The sequence below is a fragment of the Perognathus longimembris genome, chromosome 6, assembly GCF_023159225.1.
Source record: "Perognathus longimembris pacificus isolate PPM17 chromosome 6, ASM2315922v1, whole genome shotgun sequence".
In the NCBI taxonomy this organism is placed as follows: Eukaryota; Metazoa; Chordata; class Mammalia; order Rodentia; family Heteromyidae; genus Perognathus; species Perognathus longimembris.
Window position 1 is genome coordinate 38,173,886 of NC_063166.1, and position 20,275 is coordinate 38,194,160.

General features: G+C 36.7%; 1 protein-coding gene and 1 long non-coding RNA gene across 8 annotated transcripts in view; both read right to left on the minus strand.

Annotated features, from left to right (window-relative positions):
- Fars2 (phenylalanyl-tRNA synthetase 2, mitochondrial) overlaps positions 1-20,275 on the minus strand; it is a 367,213-nt gene that overhangs the window by 217,639 nt on the left and 129,299 nt on the right. The window lies entirely within an intron of this gene.
- Positions 53-15,602, minus strand: LOC125353108. Its single transcript, XR_007211266.1, has 3 exons — positions 15,292-15,602; positions 2,458-2,462; positions 53-63 (listed from the first exon to the last, which is right to left on the minus strand). It is a non-coding gene; the product is annotated as an uncharacterized LOC125353108 (long non-coding RNA).

Consider the following 20,275-nt stretch of genomic DNA (forward strand, 5'->3'; position numbering starts at 1 on the left):
ACTTCTCACTAAATGAGTTGTTAAAAATCTTACTCATTTTGGCCTCTAGATTCTACTTTGAATCTAGTTTCTTTCTATCTCAATAGCTACCGCTTAGTCCTCATGCCCATCTTTCCCCCAAATAAATAGTCCCATAACCTCTCCACAATTTTCTAGTCTCTGTCCCCAACCCAACACACATACCTACAACCAGAACTCTGGCCAAAATAACAACAAAACCCAAACTAGGAGCACAGTGGTTTCTTTTTCCAGCATATCTAATGACTGTACAGCAAACTACTTCCTCCTCTTGGCTCCCATATCCTTCCACACAAATGTCATGTTTCACCACATTAAACTGTTTACAATTTTCTATGTATGTTCTACTTTGTCAGACCACCCAATAATGCTTACTACTATAGTTCCTAATGACCACTATGTGTTTAATATATATGCTGCAGAAAAGAATGAATTCATGAAGGTATTCATGTTTTGTTTTACATTTCCTAATAACCCTTCTGTTTACACTGATTTTTTTTGGTCACAATTTTCAATGTCTTTGTCAGACTTGTACACCAAATGCATACCATATCACCTACAAACTAGGAAATGTTAAATAATTTTTTCAGAATGGATGAACAAATGATTTATGGACAAACCATACACCTTAGGTAAGGGCACAAGATAGAATACAAGGAAGTAGAAAGCAATGCTTTGTTCTTTCTTCCTTCAGGAACATTCATTGTGCATATCTTAAGAAGTAAAACCAAAATAAGCTAGAATAGTGAATCCAAGAAGAGGACAGGCCCTTTTTGTTTTATTTTGCTTTTATTTCAGCTGATACTGATTGATATAGCAAAAATGTAACATTATATAGGAAGTATAATAGCCTTGAGAGTCAGAATTCCTAAAGTAAATTCTAGTATTGGCTCTAGCTGTAATTAGCAGTTTGATCTGGAACATCTACTTATGTGAGCAATTGCAATTAGCCTATACTTTCTTTTTCTTTTTTCTTCTTTCATGAATTTTAACTCTTGAAACTAAAGAGTACTAACATTTCATCTGTGTTGCCTTTTTTTTGGTTGCATTATTTTGTAGGTAAACTAAACAATGCTACAGGTAAAGTCTATTTTGATTATAACATACAACTTGGCTAAAGTCCCTTAGGATACAGAAAGAGAGCTCAGTTGTTCACTGAGAGATCTGAAACTCATTGAACTAATACAGGCAAAAGATCTGGTGAATATGCATGCATGGGGCAGATCTCTTATATCAATGTATAGGCTGTCCTTAGTCTATACAGGGTTCTCTGTAGGCAAGTGGATAATGATAGGCCTATTCAACTTCTAGATTTCTATAAGCTGAAAGAAATAGTTAACAAAATACATGCATAAGTCAAGGCTCAGTGGGCTAATGAAACTTTAATAAGTTTAATAAGGAAGACAGAGGAAAGGCCCATAGATCTCTGAAATGACCCTACCCTTATTTTCCCATTTAATATATTTGAAAAAAATTAGCTTAGGAAATAAGACTTTTTTTTTTTTTGCTTTTATGGCTTCTGGTGATTTTTTATGTATGTATATACTTTTATTTAATTTTGTGGACAAGTATTATTCTTTTCAGATATTATTTCTTAATTGTAACTGTTCCTACAATTATTTGGGAAAGTTGTGATTAATTAGCTTTTCTGATTAAGGTATGCTAAAGAGCCTTGAGGCAATTAGTCATATATACCTGAAAATTAAAATTAGTTAACATGAATGTAATTAAATCAAAATCATTTTATGCAACTACATGATTTATATTTACTCAAGAAGTTCTTCACGTATAACTCATAGGCTGTTTCTCACAAGCACAAGTGCTTACATTCTCCTCATTTTCAGCTGCAAGAAATGCTCAGTGTTTCTCACATCGTTCCTCATGTATAAAGCCTTTCTTGTTACTGCTTCTTTCCCTCTACCCTCCTGTTCATTCGCAGGTTACTGAAAGTCGAGCCAATTTGGAGTAGAGCTTCCAGTACAAGTGTACTGCCAAGGTTTGTTTTTTTTTTCTTTTCCCCCTTTTCTAGCTGTGGCCTTAGAATGAATGGGCATCAGTCCCCAGGGCTCAGAGAGCAACACTGATTAATTTTTGTGTCCTCAGAAATCAAGGGAGAGGAGGAGAATTCACATTAGGCTTCAGCCTAATGGTGACCTCCCACTGCATTTCAGAAAAGCACTACACAAACAAGCCAGTTACTGTATATGTGACCAGTGACCAAAAGACAGCAGCGCATTTCTCACCTGTTTTGTGAGATCAGCTACCCTGGCAGTGAATTTCCCAAGGACAAGAAGATGGTGCTTGGAACCCATTCTACTGCACATATGATCAAGTTCCTCATGCTGTTTACACATTCACATATCCATTTGCTCATTCAGCAGACATTACTTAGTGTACTATACTTTCTACTAGGCACAAGGTTATGAACACAAAAAAGACACAGGCTCTCCACTCATCTTAAAACTCTTCCAGCCTTTCAGCAATATAATATATGGTCATACATATGACATAAGGCCCCAGGCACTGCTTAAAGGGCTTTAGAGGCCCGAAGACTAGAGAAGATGGGCCATGTTGCGGAAAAAGAAAGATTCAGAGGCAAGAATGGAGACGGCTCCAGTTCTTCAGCACTAAAAGGGATGGTGTCCTGCAGTGAGAAGGCAAAAACTAGCAGCATATTCGCTATGTAACCACCTAAGTCATCTGCCATGTGAGAAGGGAGAATGACAACTTTCTATTCTACAGATAGCCATAGATATAAAGTTCAAAAACTATTTGAAAACCGAGTCAGTCTTATTTAAAAGGGAAGCAGTTGGTGATCAGGAGTTGATATCATGATCAAATCAAAGCTATAGGGCTGCTTGACCACATTCTAGCCATGATGCAGAGACCAGAATGATCAGCCTGTCTGGGTCTACTCCTTGTGGAAAATTAGATCTTCTCAAGAAGGAAAGTCTGAATATACCAATCATTGTTTTCATGCACCCAAATACTCCCAATTAGAGAAAGAACCACAGTAAACATTTCCAGATGACATTACTTCTTAATTTCCAAAGACAAAGAGAAACCCAGAACTTATGCAATATAAGAAACGAAAAGAACACTTTATTGGTACTTAAGTTACAGGGTTCTTCAATCTCAAAATGCTTTCTGAACTGTATATCTAAATTACTAATTTCTGATAATTCTCTGTATCTTTAAGTTATCTAAATTCCATAATGTGTTTAAAAATATACATGATAGATTTGGAAAGGGGGGAAAATAGGAACCCCATCACCTAAAAAAAAAATCCAATCTTAACAAAAGAAACCCAAGCCCTATTTTTTATAAAAATCTTGTACTTACTCCCATTCTTGCCATCTATGTCGTTTATAATCTGTTCAATCCTCCAGTCCAAGTCTGATCAGGCCTCACCAAATGTAAAACTAAATTTATAGTTACCACCACCATTTAGGAGTCTACATTAAATTAGGAAACAAAATTGTGAAACATAATGTACTTTGAAAGCAAGAAAACAGCTGAGCAATTATGTGCACATATAAAAACATAGAGGAATACACCTGTTATACATTGGTATATATAGACGCTGTGCCGCAGGTAATGTTTTCCCAGTAATTTGGCCTTTTAAAAAACAGCTCATTCTAGTAGATAGCCACAGAAAGCCTGCTCACTTTCTGAGACCACTTTCTGCCCCCTGATGTCCCAAGGCATTCCAATCTGGTCTCCACCTTGACTTATATCTTAACATACTCTTCTCATTTATCCAGTGCACCCTGAAAAAAGTAAGTCACTCAGGAGACTGAGTCTCATGTCTTATACTTAAGGAAAAGGATCTTCTGTGCCTTCCAATCTGCCTCTCATTTTCTGGGCTGTAGTGGGATTGGAAAACCTGGAGCCAACTGTGTTTTATCACGATCAGTTAATTTCCCCAGTATACTCACTGATTTCTGTATATCATTTTCTTCAGCTACATAGCATAGGCAAAGAACCACTCATCAGATATAGTTCTAGCTGGTGGCCTAAGTGGGCCATCCTAGAGGTCTAAGCTACAGAAATTACAGAAGCACCAAGTAGCTGCACAATGCTAGCCCTGAGAGAAAAGTGCCCGTGGCAATTTTGATTAAGTAAACAGATGAAGCCAGGGATGTGGCCAAAAGGGAATGTCATTACACTTTTGGTGGAAGTGTAAACTTGTTCAGCCACTCTGGAAAGGAGTTTGGAGGGTCCTCAAAAGATTAAAACATAGAGCTCCCCTATGACTCAGCAATCCCACTTCTGGGCACTTACCCAAATGACCACAGACAAGGCCATACTAAAGCTACAAGCACAACCATGTTCATTTCAGCATTATTTACCATAGCTAAAATATGGAACCAACCCAGGTGCCCCTTAGTAGATGAATGGATCAAGAAAATATATATATATATATATATACACAATAGACTTCTATGCCTTCCATCAAAAAGAATGGCATTGCCCCATTTGTAAGGAAATAGAAAGACTTGGAAAAAAAATCACATTAAGTGAAGTAAGCCAGACTCAAAGACACAGATTCCATGATTTCCCTCATTTGTGATAATTAGTATATATCTAGGGTAGTCCTAGAAGAGGATTACAGTAGCTCAATAGCCATATATATACATACATATATATCACCATATAAGATAATGCTAATTGAAATGAACTCTAAGATATGGAAACCAGAGGTTTTTCTTTGTTGTTGTTCTTTTTAATGTACTATGTGAAGTTATTATCTTTATTTTCTTTTTTTCCCTTTCATTTATCCCCTTGTCACTGTATTTGATTTTGGTACCCTGTGTCTTATATATACATTTACCTGATTTGAGGAAGGGAAGGGGAACAACAAAATGGTGAGACAAAGGACAAAGGGTGAACCAATGCAACAGCAATACTCACAAGACATTATGTTGGAAATGAACTTTACAACTTGGGTGGGGGGCATTGGGGGGAAGGAAAAGTGGGAGAAAAAGGAGGGAGGGGATAATAATGTTTGAGAAGAAATGTACTTACTGCCAGTCGCTAGTGGCTCATGCCTGAAATCCTAGCTACTCAGGAGGCTGAGATTTGAGGATCATGGTTCAAAGCCAGCTAGGGCAAGAAAGTTCATGAGACTCATCTCCAACTAACTATCAGAAACCCAGAGGCTATCAGAAACACTGTGGCTCAAAGTGGTAAAGTGCTAGCCTTGAGTTGAAGAGCTCAGGGACAGTGTCCAGGCCCACAGTTGAAGCCTCACAACCACCACCAACAGCAACAAACTACAGCCCCTCTGTACATCACCTTGACAATAAAATTAAATTTTAAAAAATCTTGGCTACAAAGTTATTGATTTGTACTCAATATACTTTTATCCCCCAAGGTTATAAATGTTTTTCCATTCCATCTATCAGAGTTAACTATGGCTTCTGGGTTAAGTATAACTGTGCCCATTCATGTACTTGCTGTATGTGCTGCTTCACACTAAAAGGAAGAGCTGGGTAGGGACAAGGACCAGCTGGAGACCAGCCCACAGAAATAAAAATATTTACTATCAAGCCCTTTACAAAAAATGTCTGTTGATTCCTGCCTTACATTTAACACTAAATATTGTTGCTTCTTTCTGCGAAAAGTTTCTCAGATCTAAATACCCCATTGACTTCAATGATAACACTATGGCTCACATTCTACTCTTCACTGTGTGGTACTTCCTCCCAGTCTGGCCTGTTGGGCATCTTCATGCCTGACAATCTTCCTGATTTCATTGCTGAATCCTCTCAAGTCCATGCCTAAGTACCTTCATGTTTTTGGCTGGTACAATAGCTAATTCCTAACTTTCCCACTCAGAGCCCTAAATGCAGACTTTCACTTGTTTTTGTCCTTGTCCTCAATCAGCTGATGCCCTCACTGCTTCTGGCCCCTGAGTTCCACCTCAGCAACCCCCAGCCTTGCTGACTTCTCTTGATTCTCAGTCCTGTCTCAGCATCTTTTACTTCTACAGATCTCCCCTGCATTCCATAAATTCCTTGCCTACCCAGAGCTCCACATTCTCCTTGTGGTTTGGTCTGGAATGCCAAGGGCTGCTCAATTACCGTCATTTCTCACTATATTACTCTTCTTCTTGTGGATACCACTGGTGACAAAAAATAAATTAGGACCAGGACTACAGGAAAGATCTGCTGAGAATCATCTGGGGCTGATTTCCTCTTAGATGTGGTATCCAAAACAATATTAAATCCCAACAGGTGACCAACTACATGCCAGTAAAATATTATAGCTCAGTACACAGACAATTAAATATTTTGCCTTTTATCTTGTCAAATATTAACGAGTCACTTTTGGGATATGTGAGCTACATTGCAGTGCTAGGTAATTAGAGGAACTAGAGAGTATAAGCATATACCCTGCTTTACTAAAAGCTAACAACAGTTTAGTTTCCAAATCAGCACCTGGAAAAAGAGCCCTAACCAGTTGCTTACTAAAACTCACTGAATTAAGAAAGAAAAAGGAAACTCTTCTAACAGGCATCTGCTTGGACCTAGACACTCATTTGGATGACTGAGTCTTTACAGACTAAACATTTATAAATAGGTTTTATAGCTTTACAAATAGTTTTCCGAACTTCTGACAACATAACAAATCCTGCTGTAGAGCTCCTAAGAAAGTGAGGTTGAGATCTTCTTCCTTTGCTTTTGTCCATTCTCTCATTCTCTTGCCCACCTCACACCACACACTCTATCCAGGAGGTCATTGATTGACAAGTTGGGCCACTGAGAAATTAATCTGACTTAGAAATTATGAGCTCTGCCTCTCTGAGAAGCCATCAGCTTTGACAATTAACACCTCTGCCTTCCCTTTACATTCTCTTAAAACCACTACAACAAGCCAGATCTTCTACCTCAACCCACCAATTATTCACTCTTGCCTGGGAATTTTCACTTTTAACTGCTTTTTCAAACATAAATTAAAGTACTAAAGTTAATAGCTGAAAGTAGATGAAAAGAATACAGTTCAAGTCCATTAAAAGTCAAGAGGTATTAAACGCCAGACTTTAAATGCTTTTTTTCCTCTTTTTCCTCCTCTTCCTCCCTCTCCATCCGGTCCTCCTCCTCCCCCATCTTTCTCCTCCTCTTCCTCTTCTTTACTTCTTCATGTGTAAGTAGGTAAAACATATGCAGGTGGTAGTATTTCAAATGGATTAAGAACACAAAAAGTTGGGTGCCTAGTTCCTAGGCACCAGTCACTATGAAACACCTAACAAGGGGAAGACAAGGTCTGTCAGAGTTAAATAACTGAGATTGTCAACCACAGTGTTAATGTGTTAGAAGCCATCCAGTCTTTGCTGCCACATTCTGAAATCTCTGGCTTTGGAAAATAATGAGTATCATATTAATGAAGGCAGGTGGCAGAAAGGGGTTGGCAAGGTTAGGTGTTTGTGTGAATCAGTGTTTAGAAAGATCTGAAACTGTAGACAACAGTGAACATGCCTTCAAATATGCAAAGCTGGAAAAAAAAAACCTGGAAAATCCAAGCCACCTATAGTACACTGTTATCTGGTTAACTTCTCACAATAGAAAACCCAGAATGACTGTGAACAACACTGAAGATTTTTTGTTACAGTCAGGTTTTCCCCTGCTAGCTTACTATTCCTGTACTTTAGAATGACTTTCCGTCTGTTTTCAGGAATGTCTTCATAACCAACCACTGTATTTCTTGCCTGTGGCCATATTTGTAGGCTTAATCTGTTCTCTCCTCTCAATGCAGATCCTTGCCTGGCCAAAGCATCATTAGTAACATCATTAACTCTGGTAAATGTCAGTCTTTAGTGAGCTAAATCACAGTCAGAATCTGAGGCAGAAGGAGGAAGAGGAGGCTAGCAATGAGCCAAGGAAGGCTATTTGTGCATCCCAAACCACAACATGGAAATGGAGCTGGTAGAATGGTAAAACAGTTGGTTAGTAGGACATTGGCACACCAAGCCATGGCTGAATTATTTTCCCTGGCTGGTTCCATGTCTATACTTTGGAGGTTTATCAGAATATTACATGAAGTCGATTAACAATGATGCATTTTACAATCTTGAAAATCAGGTCCAGGTAGGAGGTTGGATTTATCCTTTTTTCTGTTTGCCTTGTATTCTCATCTGTAGAGAAAAATCCAATAGACTGACACCCTTGACCTCTTTTTCCTGCCCAGTGGGAGGAATAAGGATTCTGATAGGTGTGTATTTCTGCACAAGGACGACCTAACCTATTAAAAGACCTGAAACTCAACCCTGGATATCTGTATCTTTTCCCATGATCTCTAATACAACTGATGAGATCCTATGTCTCTACCTCCTGAGTACTGGGACTACAGATGTACAGCACCATCCCCAGTTGTAGCCCAGTACATGTCTTAAATACTTTAAAAAGACTAAGTTCTTCATATAAATTGTCTCTGTTTATGATAGTTTCAAATGTTTTACTAAATTTAGATGTGAATCATATAAGTCTTCTCAATTGCATCCCACTATACTTCAGAATAGAATTTTTATCAAATTAAATAGCAAAGTTCCATCAAAAATTTCTTTATTGAAGAGCTATTCTAAAGCAGGATTGCAAAAGTTAGGAATTAAATTTAGGACCCATCGCTGGGTCCTTATTATATTATTTGTTGCTTCTGTGATGATACACTGCAGTATGCCCTAGTTTGCGGGCCTTTGTTTTAAGAATTCTAATTCTCTAAAAGCTTCTTAATGCTAAAATTTTGGGTGCTTCATTAATTGAATATGCTTACTGGTGATTTTCAACCAATTCTGGAAAAAGACAAAATGTAAAGGACTATATACTTAACATCATGGTAGGATAGGGTAAGATAGATACAAATGTTCTCAAAAAGTTTTCTATACTTCTAACTTTCCTCTGTTAACAGGCATCAGGGAAAGCAAGTATGCTCTTACTAAACTAAAGTACTTTTTATATTTAATTAAAGTTAAATTGTTGTAGAAATGTTTGTAGTTCCAGTATTCTGTATGATTATATAAATTTTGCCAATTCTTAGAACTACAGTTTCTAATTGTAGTGGCAGAATATCATAGTTACTTGGATACATTATGAAGTATATGAATTATGATTATAAAATGCATTTATATATTTAATATTTTAGTAACACTACATTATTTTTAAATGCTACTTGTAGTCATAATAAATACCAGGAGTTTCTTCTAAATATTCTTAATTTATTAAAAATGTTGGTTCACAACAGCCCAGTTAAAAAACTTACAGAGAGACTTCTCGGGAGATGGAGTAAGAATGGCCAATAGACACATGAAGAGATGTTCAACATCTCTTCATGAAACAGTAACCCCTCTGTACTTCACTTTGACAATAAAGAAAAAAAGGAAGAAAAAAAAAGAAAGTCAAAATAACATTAAGATTCTACCTCATCCCAGTTAGAATGGCCATTATCAAGAAAACAAATAATAACAGATGCTGGCAGGAATGTAGCCAAAAGGGAGCACTACTACACTGTTGGTGGGAGTGTAAATTTGCTCAACCACTCTGGAAAGCAGTATGGAGGTTCCTCAAAAGACTAGACAAAAAACTTCTCTTTGACCCAGAAATTCCACTCCTGGGCATTTATCCAATAGACCACAAATCAGGCTACACTAAAGACACCAGCACAACCATGTTCACTGTTTATTATAGGCAAGATATAGAATCAACCTAGATACCCCTCGGTGGATGACTGGATCAATAAACTGTAGTATATGTGCACAAAGGAATTCTACACTTCCAACAGAAAGAATGATACTGTACCATTTGTAAGGAAATGGAAAGATTTGGAAAAAAAATGTACTAAGCAAAGTAAGCTAGAAAGAACCAAAGAAAAATAGTTTGCATGGTTTCCCTCATTTGTAGTAATTAGAATGTTCCTATAAATCTACAAGTAAACCCAAGAGATAGTAAAAGACAAATAATTATACCTGGACATGATAAATTATACAGGATTCTAAACATTCAGACAGTGAGACCAAAGGAGGATACTCTTAGGAGAAGATCACAAAGGCTCAATAGATATGTACATATCATGATATGAAATAACATTTATTAAAATGAACTCCAAGAAATAGAAACAAGAGGTTTTTTTTGTTATTTTGCTTTTTGGGGTTTTTGTTGTTACTTGTTTTCTCCTTTTGCTGTTTTTTTTCCCATACCTTTTATATTGTATGTAAGTTTATATGTTTGGAAAAGGGAAACAGGAGCACAGAGATGGTGGGACAAAGGATAAACAAATGCAGCAGTGATACTAGACACTATGTTGAAAATGAACTATACAACTTGTGGGGAGAGGGTCAAGAGGGAAAAACTGGGAAAAAATGAGAAAAAAAGTAACACTGGTTCAAAAAGAAATATACTCATTACCTGACTTATGTAATTGTAATCCCTCTGTATATCATCTTTACAATAACAATAAAAATATTAAAAAGAAAAATGGCCAGGGGCATTGTGACCTTTCCACGAACAGTAAATGTTGAAAGGTTACACATTCAGTATCAACTTTCTTTGGAAATCCCGTAATTCATTTGTCGTTAGGAAGGTACTCTTGGGAAAGATTAAGGAAAAAAACTTAAAAATAAAACAAATTAGTATTATCAGTATCCTCTCTAAAATATGACAAAAGCTACACCCTGAGAACATGACTGTTCCTAAAGTCTATAGGTTCTACTGCAGAACTGCTTAGTTTCTTCCACACACATTTCAAAATACAGTTGTATACAGCTGACTAACCATAGAGAAATACAATTAGCAATGAGCATTTTATGCACAAAGTGAGAAACTAAAAAATTCAATACATATCTTACAAAATTTAGTAAAGTGAGGAGTTAGGTTGGGAAACTTTGTCAAATGGCAACTACTTTGATATTATCTTTAAGAACTTGTACAAAGCAGCTATATAGACATATAATTTTTTAAGTAAAAAACTCAAGACAATGCTAATTTGGGAGCAAAAAAAAAGTGTGAACAGGCCTTTATGCTATCAGTTAATGACTGCTGGAAGAATACAGTCAACCTAATAGAAATAATGCATGCTCTCTCCAGCTACAAGGCAGATGTTAAGCATTGTATAGACTTTGTCTTTTTCAATGGCCTCAGTGTAAAGGCTTATAAAATGGGTATTATTTCTTTAACAGACTTACTTGCTCTTTGCATTTCTTGGGCACAAAGCTAATGGACTAAAAGTATCACTTATGGATTTTTAAGGTTTAAATACTAACTGTCAAGTGGACAAAATTACATACACCTTATTTTTCTGTTGGTGTGCTATGCCTAGCAACTCCAACCCCTTCTTCCCATAAAGGTAGCCCAGTTTACCTTAGCTTAACTAACTTTCAGTCTGTTATACAATGTTATTCTTTTAACCCCAACTGTAACCCAGTAAGCCCAAACTACTCACTTCTCTTGGGAATTTGGATTATGAATGAAATGTCACAAAGACAGAAAACATTCTATTCCAGGTCATTCCAGTGGCATCTGACTGAACTGGCAGCCCTACATAACCTGTCTCAACCACTTTACCAATCCAAACGGAGGATTACTCAGTGTCTTTTTATCCCATTTCTTCCCTTCTTTGCAAGGGTAACATAGACAAAAATGATCTCTAATGCTCATAGCGAAAGCACCCTGAATCCCTCCAAAACCCAGGTCTGTCTAATTCCACAGACTGTACCCTAAGAGTACCTTTTTCAGCCACTCTAGTGCCAGAAAGGCTAGCCCCTAGCCTTACTCTGATGGGGAAACCAGACAGCACTGTAAGGCCCTGTATCTTAAGCCCCACCTTGGGCTGGTTCAGCTGTCTTTATTTCCTTTGGGTTGTTCAAGGAAGAACCTGCTTTTCTTATCAGGTCTTAAATAGGATCCAAAGGGTTCACAGCATTTATTAGAAGCCTTGAGAAAAGCATCATTTCTATCAATAGTTTCCCAGCTTCTGTACCAACTTTTCTTCCAAGATGCTAAAGAAAATGCAGTACCCAAGTTACCAGAATACATCACTGTACCACACATTCTTTTCCAGGCTAAAGAAAGTAAAGGTTTCTAGGGAGGGAACACAACTGAATAATAGTGAATTGGATTAAAGACTCAACAAGGTTTTTAAATGATGTCAAATGGCAGAGCTGCTGATGGGAAGAACTATACAGTAAATAATTCTATCTTTATAAAACAACACATTTGGAAAGGACACTGTCCCCAGAACTGCTGCCTCAGCTGGGTACAGCTGGCATCTACTTTTGCTAAAGTTTCAGATGCCCCTTATATTAATTAATGCAGAGAGAAGAGAAAAGGAATTAAAATGGAAGAAATCACAGAAGGAAAGCTGAAAAGCAACACCAAAAGAACAGGAAATGTAGGCCACAGCTATCCCGAAAGTTTAAGTAGTTAATGACTACTGTTTGAGTCAGACTTGGTTTAAAAAAGTAAAAGAGCAACATATGATCTCATCAAAGATATTCTGGCACACAGAACTGGATAAAATGGCTTTGTACCAGTTTTCTATTTCTACCTGCAATGACATCAACAAGCCAAAGAGAAGAAAACTGGGATAAAATGATCCCAAAGTTGAAACTATAGCAAGCAGTGAGAACTTTATTGCAAAACTGGGAGGAACTTTGAACTTTCTAAATGGAAAGAATGTAGAACAGCAATCCACTGAACTCACTCATGGATGAATACTGAAGCCCAGAGAGACTAAATGACTAATACCAACATTGGTTCCAGAATCAATTAGCAGGAGGTCCAACATCAGAAATCAAGCCTTCTGACATTCATCCCTTTTTATCTCATTGTACAAGCTAATAATATTCTTGGGCTGAAGGACACCAAAATACAGTCTTTGTCTCAGGAATTGAAGTGTTAAAACCACCAGGAGGCCCACATATCTGACTTGCTTCCTTTCTACTCTCAAGATACTTTTTTCTGACAAAAGGTGCTGCTTTCAATCTCCTTGGGATATACTGTGGCAGAAAGCAGGTTAGAAAGGTACTAATGAGAAGGAGGACAGAGCCTTAGTGGATGTCCACCCCATCCAAGGCCCCTTCAATAAGAGACAATCAGAAAGGCACTAGCCACATTTCAGTTCCTAGCATTCCGGTTTGTTTAGGTCATCAGTTCTTTCAATTTAATCAAGGGATCTACTTAACTCAGCAGTTTTGACCTCTTCATACTGCTTTCCTACTATGAAGAAGCAGGATTCAATATGAAAAGGGACCAACCACTGGTGGTAGTTATGATAGCTGCTTCTAGGAAGACTAGAGGACTTAGTCACAGGTAAGACAAAGCAAACCCTATTCCCTGTAGAAACTAAACATGTAAGATTAACATGGATTCAACAATTGAGCTTAGCTGTTTCCTGAGTTACTGATATATATTCACTGTGCTGGTGTTAGGGACACAGCAATGAACAGATTCCTCCCACAAGCAACCAAAAATCTAGAGGAGAAACACAAAAGTAGGGGCAAAATAATTACTTCTCATAAAGTAAAAATAAGCTCTATAAGATTTCTTCTTGTCAAATGGTTGCCTTGGCTGATCTCATTCACCTTGGCATTTCTCTTCCTGCTGATGTTCCTGAACAATGACTCTTAAATAAAATTTAAAAAAATGAAACAGCCAAAAGCCTAATGACAAGGACAAGAGAAAGGTAAGCACCCTGAAAATTCCATCCTTTGACTGCATCCTTTAGGATAATCTAGAATCTACTATTTTATAATTAGAGCTGGTCATGTTTCTAATTTAGAACTCCAAAATAAAACAAATCACTTCCTACACTTAAGGTATGTCCTACATTCTATTTAGGGAAACTACAAGTATCATAAATTGCCTAGCTCAACAAATAGGTAAGTCCTAAGCACCTCCAGAGTCCTCTATCCCCCAGAGCTGTGGCAAAAACAGCTAAGCAGAGATCTGTAGACATGACATTTACCACTTAAAACGGGCTCTAGAGCTGTATAATTAGCTATAATCACTGAATTATAGCAGCCTAGGGAAAGAGAGCTCAAACTATTTGTTTATTCACAATGAACAATAATATAAAACATTTAATTGCCTTCAGATGCTCTACCTCCTATTACTATGAAAGGTTAATGAATTACAAATTTAGGGTACAAGAGAATAAATTAAGAAATTGCATTTTAAAATGAGACATTGTTGAAAACTATACTTAAAATGAAACTCTGAATACCAAAATAATCACATGTCTACCTCTGAACTAGAACTTTAAGGAAAACATTTAAAATGTATTTGGGAAAATGTAAGAACTTTAAATGATTCCACTGACATTTATTTTTCATGCTAATACAGTTTTTTAAGACACAATAATAGTTAATACAGGCGTTTTAACTGAAGGTGAAATGATATTTGGTGAAACATTTTGATTTCTATTATTAAACAAAATAAACACACAATGTTCCTTGTAATCGTTTCTTGACATTTAATACATGAAAACCGTTATTTCAGATACTTATCAGCTTGTCCTTCATCCCAGATGAAACATCATTCTCAACAGGGCTGGCAACAAAGATCTGTTGTAGCACTGCTCCATCCTGAGCAGTGCTGCAATGATGCGGGCCCACTGGCCTGCTCCCAAGACTGGTGTCCTTTGCTGCATGAACCAGGAACCTGGAAACAGGCAACCAACTTTTCCTTTCCTTAGGTGGACTCAGCCATTTCAGATAACACTCCTAGCTTTATTTTAAACTATTTTGCTATAGTAAATCATCATCATAATAGTAAATCATTTTCTAGAAAACAGTAATGCCACCATTGTGTGTTTGTGTTTGTGTGTGTGTGAGAGCATGCTCACAGTATGTACTGCTAGTACTAGGGCTTGAACTCAGGGTTTCTCACTGTTGCTACCAGTTTAGCCACAGCTCCACTTCCAGCATTTTTTATGGTTAGCTGCAGATAAGAATCTGGGATGGGGGGTGGTTATTTGCCTGGGCTGGCTTTGAAACATGATCCTTATATTTTAGCCTCTTGAGTAGCTAAGATTTTAGAAGTAAACCACCATTGCCAGGCAAACCATTTTTATGACATTTTAACACATAAGATTTCATTTACATTTCAGTACCATCCTACAGGGATGAGGAAGTTATTTGTAGTCTTACTTTTCCATTGAATGAAAATCATAGTCACTAGATTCGAGTTTATTAGCTACTAGTTATAAGCTAAACTGTACCCTTCCAAAACTCATCCCCTGCCCCTCATATCTCAGAATATAACTATCTATGGAGATAGGAACTTTAAAAACACAACTCACTAAAATGAAACGATTATGGTGAGCCCTAATTCAATTTGACTGGTAAGAGAATATTAGGACAAAGATAGACACAACAGACACAGAAAGAAGATAACCATCTACAAGTCAAGGAGAGGCCTCAGGAAAAAACAGCCTTGCCAACACCCTGATCTTGGCATTCTTGAGTCCTAAACACGCCCTAGTGGTGATAGCTGTTGTGGTGGTAGTCTGAGCAGATTAACGCAAACACACACTCCCAACTCTTTCTTTTTCTTGCTCATGTCCAGCTTTTGCATAGTGTATATTCCCTTATGTCTTAAAGGAATCACAGGTCTCCTTTTAAGTACTCTTATGTTAACTCCTATATAAGCCAGCACCAGAATCATTGTCTACACCCAACGAGGTGACAAATGGCCCATTTGAGCAACAAGCTTTGCTACCCAGGAGAGAAAAATTCTACACATTCAAAAACTGAATAGTAAATCTCTTTACTTAATGAAAAAAAAAAGCTATGGAAAAGAAATAGATAGTTTATGTAGCTAATATAACTGGGAAGAAAGTTAGCAAAGAATTAGTTGTGACAGGAGAATAGACCATCTTAGCAAAGCAATTTCAGGTGATTTTAATGAGACAAGGATTTTGCCAATGCAGGATTGCCTGGCTGCTTGGGCAAGGCCTTACAGTGTTGCAGTATTTTTAATGAAATTACCAGTCTAGTCGTTGTATTTCTCCATCCTGCACTCTGGGCAACCAGTCAATTAGGATGATCCATGAGTTGTAATGTAGTTACTATTCCTGCTTACAGCAGTAGAATTTAAATAAAAATCTCTCTCAGATTCCACACTGTTCTATTATGGCCTTCCATTCATGGTTACTTCAAGTGGGAAGATAATTAGTGTGGATCAAGGCAATCATGAGATGCATGAACTACTATCTCAGAATAACTGCTTTAATTTTGTATAAAACTGAACTGATGATTTTCTGACCCAAATAAAAGAGCAAATTTGGAGGAGACAATGCAAAGGCATAAGACTTCATGTCTCATTAAGAACCCTTTTACCCCAAATAGCATGCTTCCATTTTCTCTGCTTACCTCCAGAATATTTTTTTTCTTTTTTTTGCACTGTTTCATGTTTCTATTAGACTACTCTCCAGAAGCACAAGCAGAACAGAGGCAGCATTCCCATTTCCAATTCACTTTTAATTATAGAAAACAGTTGGCACAACATCAAAGCCCCATGTACAATTTCTTCTGGTTCCACTGGGAGTAGAGGGGTATACCAAAGGAAGAGAATGGCAGGAATAAAAAACAATGACATTTGAGAATTATGACAATGCAGAAAAGGAAAGGTGAAATAAAGGGTGAAAACAATGACAAATTTATATCTTCCAGCTGGCTCAGGACCTTGGTTCAAAAGGAAAAAAAATGTGCATTCTAATTTAAGATGGCTGTGATTTTCACACGGTCTAACCCTAGTCACACTGTTGACCTCTATGATTTTTATAGCAGGAAAAGGATTTTATTATTTCAGCAGATTGAAACTAAAGGCAATGAGAGGTAAGGAGAGACAAACAACAAAGTTCTGTAATCTAAGACAAGTTTTGTCATCTGAATACACAATACATAGCTAGTCATTTCAGGGAATGTGTTCTGAGGAGAGAGCAATTACCCCTCCAGCACATTCATTTATTTTAAAAGAGTAAAAGTAGAGATTAAACTATTAGTAAGCTTGTAGTAGAGTTATTTCCCACTGCTTTTTTCCTCATCTAATTTTATTTTGCTATTTGGGGACATTAGGACACTTTGAACTAGCAGTAGGGGAAAAGGAGAGAAAAGGAAAAAGGAATTTACAAGACCTCTTAGTACAGACTATATTTGAGGTTAGATTCACCGAACATGTGAACTCATGCAAGTATGGAAAATGAGACACAGAAAAGTTACAGAGGAGAAGATGTGAAAGACACAACCAAAGATCCAATGTAGGAAAGGTGGGCAGAGTGGAAAGAGAGGAGAGGGTCAGCATCTTGAGTAATGATGGGGATTTTGCCTAACCACTTAGGGAACTGCCCTCCTCTAATACAAGGAGGAAGTCTCTAGAATGAAAACCAAACTGCTTTGATTGTATCAGTACTGAGAAGACACAAAGGCAAAAAGAACATTTCCAGGAATCCTGAAACAGCAAAGATTCTAACCAGGAAAACTCACTGAGAAGAAAGGCAGCATAGAGTTCCAGACAACACAGAATTAGGTCTCCATGGGCTGTGCAACAACAAGGGGCTTCCTGAAGTTTCTGAGATTCATTTGACAGTTGGACTGGAGTATCACCAAGGTTTCTTCTTTGTTTTAAAAATACTATACTACAAAAATCTAGGATATTATTTTACAAAACCACATCTGCCTCAAAGTACTTAAACTCTTAAGTGTGTACCCTAAATTCACCCGTACTCCAAAGGGTACCTGAAAAAGGAAAGAAAAAGAAAAGAAACAGAGAACAAGAATTATACAAATAATGTAAAGTATACGGAGAAGGCCTCAGGAGTAGACTAGAACTTCTTGACAAATCCCATGCATAGGCATTCCAGACATTCACAGTGTCATCGTGTCAGATTGAGCAATTTATCTTTAAACTGCAATAGCACGACTACTAATAAAAGAGAGAAGATGAAAGAAAATGGTAGTAAAATTTGTCCTTAGTGCATTATAAAAAATTGTTAAAAATAATTTTTGAATTTTTATGAGCATCTGTTATATACAAGATACTCTTTCTGAGTGCTTTCCATTTTTTTTTACCCTTAAATGTATGTATGAATAGCTACTACTGTTCACAGATGAGGATACTAAAGCTAAGAGACATCAAGTACTTTGAAAGGTATAGAGATGGTTAACTAGAAATCAGAACTTGATTCCTGGGGCTTGATGCCTGGTAGAAATATCAATTCCCCTGTGGAAGCTACCTATCCCTTTCTAAAGTCAACCTGACACAATATTCATCTAGCCACACAAAAAGCTCCCCTTCCAGACCCCCCCCCTTCCATCTAAGAAATTATTTCTTAAATGTTTCCATATACTAAAAGACACAGAAATCCCTACTTTCAAAAGTGAACATGTGTGGAAATGTAACAATAACCCCCTTCCTATATAATATAAACTACTAATAATGAAGTATTAAAAATTAATGGGTAAGATGATGACCAAATGAGGATTAAAAGCAACTATCAAGTAGTTAAAAAAGCACACAATAGTCACCTCTTACTCACCAGGGATATATTGGCAGACCTGTAGTGAATACCTGAAATCATAGATGGCATTTCATCTACTACACTACTACACTAGGTTTATTTCTTACCCAATTCATACCTATGATCAAATATAGTTTATATTAAAGATTAATAACAATATATAGCAAATATAACAATATACTATAGCAATATTTAGAGTGGCATATGTCTATAATTCCAGCACTTACTTGGTAGAAGCAGGAGAATTTAGAGTTCCAAACCAGACTGAGCCACATGGAAAGATATTTGTTTGGCCCAAAGTTGACTGGGGATAACAAACAACAGAAACAAACAACCACAATGAATAGATAGCTTGTTTCTATATAAGAAGCATAAAGAATAAAGGTTCACAAGAGGAAAGTTCAAAAAAGCATACCTTTGGGATGACTAAGACCATATCACAGGAAGATGAGTAGAAGACACTGAGATCATCCCAAAGCCTACACATAAAACTGCCAGCTCCAAGTGTGAGGAGGGGGACAGAGGCATGGTCAACTCAAGCCAGTGCAGCACAACCTAGGTAGTCATTGAGCAAATTATACATGCAATGGTTACAGGAGGAAAAGAGAACCCTAGTTTAGTAAGGTAGAATTTATCAAGTTAAAGGATCTTTTCAGGCTTCATTAATTTGGATACTAATTATTACAACAATGACATTGAAATAATAAAATTACATAGTAAAGAAATGCTTTTGATGTAACAATAACCACCCCAAAAGGTAAATGCACTAATACAGTTAACATAAATAACGTAGGCCAATGCTGAGCTAAAGAAAAGAAGGGGTGGCATTGTATAAAAGCACTGTTCACATAACCTTGACTTCGGGAATTATAATCCCTTTATACAACTACTTAATAATAACAGTAAAATTAAATTAAAAAAAGAAAAGACTGGGGCTACAAAAATAAAATCAGGTAAAAGTGTTGTCCCACAAACATCGGTCAAGTTTGTTCACTACCTTCCACATACATAGAAATTTTGTTCTAAAGATTTTGGAAGTTTTCAACTCACGAGAAAAATTAAAAGGCACATAACATACTAAGATAAAAATTGTCTTTGGGGGTTATGTCATTATTTTTAAATTCTATTTTTATCTTCAAGTAGTGGTACAAAGGAGTTGCCATTCAAAAAAGTAGTATATAAATACAATGACTATCAATATTACCCCTTCATCAGAATTGTTATATATAATTGAAAATCCCATAACCACTGCAAAAAAGGAGTTGCTACAGATCAATAAAAATGAATTCCCTAAAAAGTATTATAAATACCCAAGTCATAATGAGCAGAACTCATTTAAAAAATAAACAGTATGTAGAAGGTATTTGAACAATCATACATACAAACACACACATAATTTTAACTCCTTTGCATAACCATTTGACAATATATGATTTAATCTTCAAATGGTTTTATATATATATTATCTCCTATTAAAATGTCCATTTATGTGTTCAGTGCATCTTGATCACAGTTTTAAAGGTTGAAAATATCTAGGATTGATGTAATTTTATTCAGTTATAAAATTTTAAAGAAAGAAAAATAAAATTTTATGTGGACACCAGTGGTTCACATCTGTAATCCTAGCTACTCAGAAGGCTGAGATCTGAGAATTGAGGTCTAACACTAGCCTGGGGAGGAATGACTATGAAAGAGAAAGAGACTGTTATCTCCAATTAATCACCAAAAAATAAAAATTTTAAAAAAG